Below are 10,159 nucleotides of genomic sequence, written 5' to 3' on the forward strand. Positions count from 1 at the left end.
CCCACTGTGTACTCCACTATCTCATTGAGGAATTGGACCCACAGTTAGGACAGCTATTTCTTTGTAGCCTCACCTCAGGTAGGGTACCCAGGTTGTGTCGCATGGCAACTGTAGTCCCACGTCACAGGGCCAATGCCTCCACTGAGGCTGGTTATTACTGTCCCATAACCATGAGGAGACCTATCTGCAAAGACATGGGGAGGGATCATACTGCAGCTCGTACATGACTGCATAGGGGACATACATACTTTGCATCCAACACGGTTTGTCTTGTTCAGGGGCGGTTCATGCCTTTAAAGCATGGTTGACATTTTCGGGACAGTCACCGAGGCCATTGCTGGGGGTGTTGCAGTCCATACAGCCTACCTCGACCTGGCAAAGGCCTTCATCACATTAGCCCCCTCAGGTATCGTTGATAAACCCATTGGCTGGGATGTGAACACGTACATCACAGAATGTGTTGTAAACTGTCTATGTGACACAACCCACACGGTCATAGTTGCTGGCAGCATGTCAGACCTACTGCCTGTCACAAGTGGTGTCCCATGGGGCCCTTCCGTGGGTGCACTCCTGTCATACATCTACATTTTCACGGTACAGGCACACACAGGGGTGTTATGGGCAACATTGTTTGTAGATGACTGCAAAACAGGTGCCATAGTGGGACGGACATCTGACACAGATATCCTTCGAAGGGGCCTCCCAGATATGCATATCTGTTGTCAGGGACATGTCCCACAGCTAAATGGTAAGTAATGCAACATCATACCTGTCGATAAGTACTAGGTCACCCCTGTCCAGCATATGGGTGGCTGTCCACACAGCACAGGGGTGATTACCAGGGATCAGGGGACAGAGTTTGTCGGTCACCTTTCATTCACCACACACGTTGCTATCGTGGTTCTGTGGGACTTCTACATTGCCCACCTGTTTGTGCAGGGATTCACATCTACATCAGGCTAGGTCATTGTCTCCTTGTACCCATTACGTGTTACACCTATGATTTACTACATTGCCCCATTCAGACTGTATCTGACCATACACCTACAGCAGCTGGGAAGCCCTCATAGGTTCATTGTCATACAGATGCAGGATGACATCATTTCATGTAATGCTGCCCCACTTGTAGGACCCCTGCCCCATTAAGTCACATACCTGCTGTTTAGTGTTGACCTGTGCCTGACATACAAGGCCATGTCAACCCATATGTCATGTGTATGCTTCACCTACTGTATCTGCATCCGTCAGAACCACTAGGGCAGGTGACATGAACCTTGTCATGGTCATTAATGGGATGTGTTTGAGTGACACATATATCACCCAGACACTCACAATGCTGTGGATCTACATCACAGTACATGTGAGACAGAGATCCTTCCTAGCCTTGTTCACGGGTATGTTGTCCATTGGATGGAGAATTGCAGGTTTAGGCCAGGGATTACATCATTTTCACTGCTTGACGGAGGTACAGCAATATCATGGATATTTTATCTGAAGCACAGAAGGTTGGCAAGGTCATCCTAACTATGGTGTAGTGTTATGGCTGAACCTGGGACGATGGCCTACCCTGTACCTATGGACGTATGAACCTATATCCATAGTTTGTCACATTTACACTTGTCTATCCCCTATCCTCTTTCTCATGTGTATATGTCTGTGGCACATGATTGTCCTCTGTATTACTTGCAGGTGTGCTGTCTACAGTGCACATACGTCACACTTGATGACAGTGTATCTGTGTCCCTAACACTGTGTTACTGAGGACTACCACACATCCTTCACTACATTACATGCATATGTCCATTCTATTCTTCTGTAGCCTATGGGGGGGTGTTAAGGCAACAATTACACAAGTCCCTGTTTGTGCATGCTTCATGTTGGTGTTTGACCAGGCTTCGTTGCAGTCGTGTGTTGGACAGTAGTGTTTCTATGTGTTTGGCATGTGTTTTTATTGCCGGTACATCTGTGGGAGGTGTGGTTGGCACATGTTCCTCTTTGCAGGGACACCCATCCTGGGGTTTGTGTCATGCATCTGCACGTGGCACGTGCCATATGTCCTGTACTATTCCCACAGTCGTGTATGCCTTCATGCAGTACTACTGCATGTTACTGGCTGTTTGTATGTGGTACACATGGTGATTGTGATGGTTGGCTTGACCTATTCCCATGCTAGAACATACACATCTGTCAATTACGTTGTTTAAATCAGACTGTAACACTCATTCGTCTTTTAAAAATGACAGTCAATAACACAGGACGCTGAGATTAACAACGTTTTACTACTGTGCACCAGGAGGCAAATAACTTTGCAGTACAAGTTTACACATTTGTTTTACTCTATACATGTAACAGCTGTATGAGTATTGTGTTTACAATCATCTTTAGCACACATTAATGATGTGGTCAGGCACAGGGCATTTACATCACTATAGTCCACAATATTGTATTCCTACAACAGTGCTGAGGTAATGCTTATTAAATATTTTCCCATGAGGACAGCACAGCCTTGCGAGCCACATAGTCAATTCGAATGTACTTTGGTAAATTCTGCTCTGTCACGGTTACAACACTGTTCAGATCCGGTCGTCACTTCATTTCCTACTAGGTTCCTTTGTCTCTCTGGTGAGCAGCTGTACTCTGTGTTAGATAGAGCTCACAAGGCCATCCTACTCAGTGGAAGGATGAGAGATATACCTGTACATACATTTATTATTTTCTAACCCAGCAGATGACTAATGCTGAATGACATACACCTGCTGCACTGGTTACTGCCGGGTCAAGGTTCAATCACACTGCAGCTACACTACGGGCAATTACATGCATGATAAGCTCTACTGCCATTTTGTAATATAGAATGATATGCATTACACAATATTTGCTTCTAAAGTAGCAGGTCATATATATGTTTAAATATATATTTTGCTAACATTCCCCCTCCTTTGATTGCTTCTATTCTATCCAGGAACATATACAACATTATTGCATTCCCTAGCCTCTTCCTCTCTGGAACGTTTAACTAGGCAAGTAATTTGTTGTACATTTCAGAAAGGATTTCATTTTGTATTGACAAATACCACTACAGCTCTTGATACATAGTCTCGGTTACAGATACGTCGACAGAGTCCCTGACTAATACTTACATGCAAAGTATCCCGCAACAGACACATGCTCCCAATATGAGCAGAACAACAGAAATGGCAATCAAGATATTCAGTATGACTGAACCCCATCCACCAAATGGTTTGTGGAAATGGTTCGTCAGTGGGTTTGGGCCTGGTTCCGCCATGGATAACACCTGCTGTATTACCTCTGGGTGGGCGTTGGTTTAGTTCTTATTATGTGGTACTTGGACACAGCGGTCTTCTTTGATAAGCGCGCACGTAGCAATTCTCGACGCCAGGGTGCAGTCGCGGCGCTATTACATTTCGTGACACAACAGTTCTCATTGCATCCAGTTCATCGGTCACAAGTTCAAGAGCGGAAAGTCACATTGATCATTCCTCCGACAGGTCTTGACGACTTCCTGTGTTCCCTGATTGATTTCACTACTCCACAAGCTGGGAATGTTCCAGGCCAAGTTATGACGCTGTCACTCAAGTCCATATGAATCGATATTCCTTTATCTCTTGCAGAAGAATGCATTTTCAAAACAGCTTCCATTTCACCCACTGGATTGGTAGGTTTCTCGACTGTGTTCCCAGTTCTTCGAGCTATATGTGTTATAGTTCGTTTCGTACCCAGAGGCAATTGTGCAGAATGTCATGTGAGTGGAGCCAGATAACCCAAATAACAACTGGCGGACCAATTCTCAGGTAACCATTCATATGCTTCTTTCCCACCACCAACATAACAATATTCTTCTTTACAACTGATGCGGGTTACCTCTGCATGTAACATTTCCTGTGTATGACAGAGGACTGTTTCTACAATTCAGGATGTTTCTGCACATCCTTCCACGTTGTTCTCATGAAGCTTCAATACAGATCATGAATGGTGCTACAAGTAGTACTGTGATCTTTGGCTGTTATATGACATTTGTAAGACACAGTTATGTTACAAATACTCCCACCAACTTGAACTGTATCATGTTTATGACAACAAACAATTACTTTTTGTGTAACAGGTAAGTACAGTGCCACTTTGTCCTGTGATCTCACAGAACCTGTATCACAGTGTACATATACATAAGTCTCAATCTATCCCCAAGGGTACAACATACATGGGAAGTCCTCCATATGATGTAGGTATGGCAGTACAAACACAGCAATTTAGAATGTTCATAGTCTGTACATGCACACGCATCATGCCTAGGTATGTGTTGACGTTTGGGAGCCACTCTGGGGCCAGTTCATCACGTATCACCATTTGTATCCGTGTATTTATATGCAGGTATAGTCCCAGCACATGTAAATTGAACACAAACATGGTTAATAGGTGTATGATCAGTAAGACAGTAAACCAAATGTCTTAGGGGTTGCTTTGTATTGTTATACAGTCTGGCCCGGGTGATTCAGTCTGTATGGTATATCAGCTACGAGATGTAAATCGGACTTGATATCCTTTACCGGTTTTAAAACTGTGAGGTGAACCCAGGATGACCTCTCCGCAAACGTTACTGCAGTAGGCGTTGCCAACAGTACCTGGTACAGACCTTCACATATTCCACTTGATAAGTATCTTCTTTGGATAACGGTGACATACACACAGGATACTGGTGTCAGCTATGCGTCCGGCTTCGCTTGCTCTTTATCTGTAAAAGACTAACTGCAAAACAGTGTTATTGGTTAACAATCCTCTCATGTCACCTGCTAATGAGCCATCCACCTCCGGCTCTGCATACATTACAGCTATCCACTCTGGCACATGATATGCCATTCCACATACTACTTCGAAGGGGGTGAAACACTTTACATTTGGAACTGTTGTCATGCTCAGCAATGCTAGAGGTGAACAGCAAATGAAACTCGTCTGGGTGTCACCCACCAACCTCCTGTACTTATTTCTTGGGATCACATTGTACCGCGCCACCAGTCATGCTGACTGTGGGTTGTACATGCAATCTATATTCATGGAAATACAAAATAATCCCCCAAGTTGTGTGATTGTCTGGTTCACTAAATGTGTTCTATTGTCACTGTAGCTTCTTTACAGCATGCCAGATCTAGGGATACTTTATTTTACTGGCACCTTTGCCACTGCTGCTGCATCCGGATTCATGGTTGGGAATGCTTCTACCCATTTTGATTATATATATGTGTAATCACTAAACAGTATCTGTTCCCTTCACATTTATTCAGTTGTATGAACTCCATACAAATAGTACGGAACGGTTATGGTGGTGTAGGTAAACTCACTCCCTTTGGTTTAAATGCCCCCTGTGCATGATATCTACTGCAAATGTGACACGCTGCTCATGATGTTTGTATGTGGTTCATAATTCTGTATTTTAGGGGTATTCTGTTAACCAAATGTACCATCCCCCCTGTTGAGACATGTCTCTACCCATGGCTCCACAAAGCCGCATATCTGAATACATTAGACGTTAATATTGGCTTTCGCACTGTGGATATGTGCATTCCGTGTTCAAGGATTGCTCCTCGTCATACCCACGTCGGCTTTTCTGCTTTCGTAGTTGATGTTCACATTGTTTGTAGAATTTCGACATCTAAAATGTCTGAGGATTGTCATTCCCCATTCAAACTAACACTTTCCAACTGTGAGGCTGATTTTTTTGCAGCTGCATGAGCTCATGCCTTACCTTTCCTACTGTTATCCTGTTGCTTTCTATGACCTGCACATTTACAATTACCTACTTTAGTGGGTAACTGACTGGAATCTAATGCATTCAAGATCAATTGCGCATGATTAATCGGTTTACCGGTGGATGTTATCATTCCACTATTCTTCCACTGCTGCTCATAAACATGCACTGTACAGACAACATACTGACTATCGGGACATATGTCCACACATCAGTTTTTCGCTACAGTACAAGCACGTGTTACAGCTATCTATTCTGCTGCTTGAGCGGACACGTTATGCTTCAAGGTTTGGGCGTCCACAATCTCATTATCAATACCTACTGCATAACCTACTTGATTCGTTCCTGTAGGACTCTGTCTACATGATCCGTACACATTAACTGTCACCTCTGCATCATCTAAGTGTATCTCAGTGATATCATGTCTGTGTGTAGTTATTTCATCCATTTCGTATAGGCAACTGTGTGGTGTGCCATACACAGGTGTCGGACGTGACGTTGATAGGTTTAATGTTGTACAACGTTCAATCACCATATGAGGTTGACTCAGTGGTATGGTCAAACAAGACAAATGTCTAGCACGGGTCAGGAATGCTATCTTCTCTTGCAGCCGAATGATCGCAACTGCATGAGACATTCTCACAGTGAGAGGGTGGTATGATAACATTAAGGCGGGGCCTGTACTGCCATGGGTGCTACAACAACTGCCTGTACACAATGTGGCACTGACCATGCCACAGTGTCCAACTGCAATGAGTACTAAGCTATGAGGCGTTGCTTACTTCCATGCTGTTGCATCAAGACTGACGTCATATATCTCCGCTTACAATCTACGGTCTGACAACATGTGTTATGATTATTCGGGAGACCTAATACAGATGTTTAAGCTATCAATCGTTCTAGTCTGCAGAAAGCTGTTTCTGCTACTGTAATCCAGTGTAGTATGTGTTGTGCTGCCATAGGTGTATTAAACATTAAGGCAGACATTACGGCGGATTCCAAAGCATTGTTTGGTAACCAGGTTTGACAAATGTTAGTCGGCCCAGAAAGGACTTCATTCCCTTCTTGTTAGTTGGCTTGGGTGCTTGTGACATTGCTACCTTCCTATCGTCATGTAATGTTCTACCCTACTTGGATACCACATATCCCAGGTACTTTACCTGTATTCTCTGTAGTTGCAATTTATGCTTGCTTACTTTATGTCCCTGTTCTGCTGAATATCTCAATAATGCTATTGTATCTTCCATACATTGCTGCTGGGTAGGGGCCGCAAGCGGAATATCATCCACATAAAGTAGAACTTGACTGGCCCCGGTGGTATAAACACCCGAATGTAGCTAGCCACCTCCTGTGAGGATATCGTTGTACTTTCACAGTATCACTGCGATACCCCGGTATGGCTGTATCTGTTACCCTGAATGTACATGCAAAGCAATACGGACTATCTGGATGTATAGGCATTGCAAAGGGAGCATAGCTTATATGTACCACGGTAAGATACTTCTGTGGCGTGTTCATAGCATTCAATATTGTGTGTGGGTCTGGCACCATCGGTACCCTAGGTATTATTACATGATGTACAGCTTGTAAATACTGTACCATCCGCCATTCCCCCTTTGTTTTCCGATCAGAAGATACAGGGGTATTGCATGGTGAATAGCGATTACTTTGTAGATGGGGAATTCCCTGTGACTTTACAGATATCTTCTGGTGTCCACGGTCTATACACTACGGGGGTTGGGTCCTGGCCTTCCTGTCCTGCATGAGGGTTCGGTACTTAAATTAATTGACAGATATCCTCACTGTGTTCTAGTGACTGTCTTCTTACTCGAGTGTCCCTAGGTATGTTACGGGTTCGGGATGTGGTTTCAATAGCTTCTGTTACATGTGGTCGTTGTGATACCTCTGTTGCCACGGGATAACGTGTGGGGACTAGCCTGCCCTCCCGCTTCATATCCTGGATGTGGTATCGGAGGTGGTAGGGGGGGGGGGCTGTCGCTACTACTGTATTATGATCTTCTCTGTGTACGTATGATGCTTTCTCATTTGTAGTGTTCTGTTCCCTTCGGTTCACTACCTCAATCCACCTATGTGCATGACGGATACCCAATTGTCGCTGTTGTGTCGCCTGCACATCTTAGGGCTGCCACCTTTTCAAATGCACAATGTGGGACATTAGTGTTCGGAACGTGTAATTTGCAAGTGGAATGCATACCCACGGCCAGTACAAAGGACGGGATTTCACTTTTTGCCAGGAGAGCTACCAATTGTTGTAGCATTTCAGTTGCTTATTCTGTTTATTATGATATTTTGTTGTTCCAGATACAACATTACTGTTTTATGCTACCATTTGAAAAGATATCTGGGAAATCTTTGTCCTGAGATATCAGGACATTTGCCATTTGTTCGGTTTGTTTGCAGGACACAAGTGGCCAAAGGGGGACTGTCCCTCACAGGGTGGGACAGGTGTTTACCCTGGAACATGTGCAGCACATTTTCAGGGATTGCAATGTTTCTGTAATGATCTTTTGTCTAATATACCATCAATGTCATATTTATTACCCCATTTTACTGAATATCTCACATTATGTGCTCTCTGCGATTGCATATACTTCACGTCACCCGTCGAACGTGGATCACATGATCTGTTTGTTCACTACCCTCCCATATCCTCTACATGACTGCTACGTACCCTTCTCTCATACCACGTGGTATCTCCTTCCCTGTATCCACTGTAGTGTCTACAATGACTATTTACTCTGCTGTGTGTTCCCCTGACCTATGTCCAGATTTAACACTATTTGGATTGGTCTTCGAACCGCTATCACAACTGTTAACAGAAACACAATGTAGTCTGGTCCCTGATCTACAATAGAGACAAAGAGGCAAACACTCCTTACCTGAGCCTCCTGTTTAAGGCTGCACGTTTTCTTCTTGGGATCCAGTTTTCCGCTTTTCAGCCACAGATCAGACAGTGGACAGCCTCTTTACACACAACAATTCAGTCGGAGGTCTTTTCATTCATGAAGAACCATTTAGGCAAATTCTCCTGCGTAGATGTCTAACCACCCATGCACTCTGACCTGTAGCTTACCAAGGGAATTCCGGATTACAAGGATCACAATGTCAAATAAGTTGTTAGAACCAGACTGTAGTTATCAGTAGGCTTTTCTACGTGACAGTCAATAACACAGGAGGCTCGGGTTCACAAAGTTTTAGTAGTGTACACAGGCAGGCAAAATAATATACAGTCCAAGTATGAGAGTTTTGTCTGACTCTATACAGTAAGCAATTTCTTTATATAATGTTTACAATCAGCTTCTGCCCACCTTACTGACGTGGTCGGTCACAGGGCATTTCCATCACTATGGTCCGCAATAGTCTATACATACGTGGGTGCTGGGGTCGTGCTTTTAAGATGTTTTCCCATGGGAATAACACAGCCTTGCAAGGCACCTGGTCAATTACAGTGTCCTTCTGTGATTGTAGCTGTTTCAAGGACCCTGGACTGTTCCGATACAGTAGTCAGTTAATTTCTTAATACGTTGCTTTGTCTCTCTGGTAAGGAGTTGTACTCTTATCTTCGATAGAGCTCACAAGGCCATCCTCCTCAGGGGAAGGGGTGATGTTATGCATGTACATACATTTATTGTTCTGTAACCCAGCAGATAATTAATGGTGAGAGACATGAGCCTGCTGTAGTGGTTACTGCCAGGGTCAGAATTCCATCACACTACAGCTTAGCTTCACCAATTACATGCAGGATCAGTTCTACTGCCATATTGTACGGTACAATTCAATGCATTATGTAGTATTTCGAGTCTAAACTGCCACTTCATATGTGTTTCTATATATATTTTTCGAACAACATCCATCCGGCCATATGCATGTGGTTCCGTCCTTTACCTTGACCGTGTGTATTTGGCCATCCGGCAACGCTACTCTCCACATTTGATGTCCCACCTTCCCCTTCTTTGCCTGTAGCACCCTGTTAGGACGTCCTGTTTGGTAGGCACGTGTTCCGCTATATGTGATCGACTTCTCTGCATGGCTAATCATCGATGCGGTGGTTCAACAACCCGACTTGTCCACATGTGTACAGTTATGTGCACCGTGTCGTATGCAAACCTATATGGTTTGGACGGGTACATACCACATGCGGGATGTACACATTCTGCAGACACATTCACATGCAGCCATTTCCATATGTGTACCTGAGGTGGGTTGGTGACATGTGGGGTATTTGCCCGCGTGGCATTGCCTAACACAAACATCCTACCACATTTCAGGTATGCACATTGTGTGTAGGTGTATATCTGCACATGGATGCTAGCAGGTTTGGGTGCACAGGTGTACATGGGTGGGACTGACATGCTACAATGAGGCTATTGTGTATTA

Source organism: Protopterus annectens, chromosome 10.part0 (genome assembly GCF_019279795.1).
Source record: "Protopterus annectens isolate FY-2018-M chromosome 10.part0, PAN1.0, whole genome shotgun sequence".
Lineage (NCBI taxonomy): Eukaryota > Metazoa > Chordata > Ceratodontiformes > Protopteridae > Protopterus > Protopterus annectens.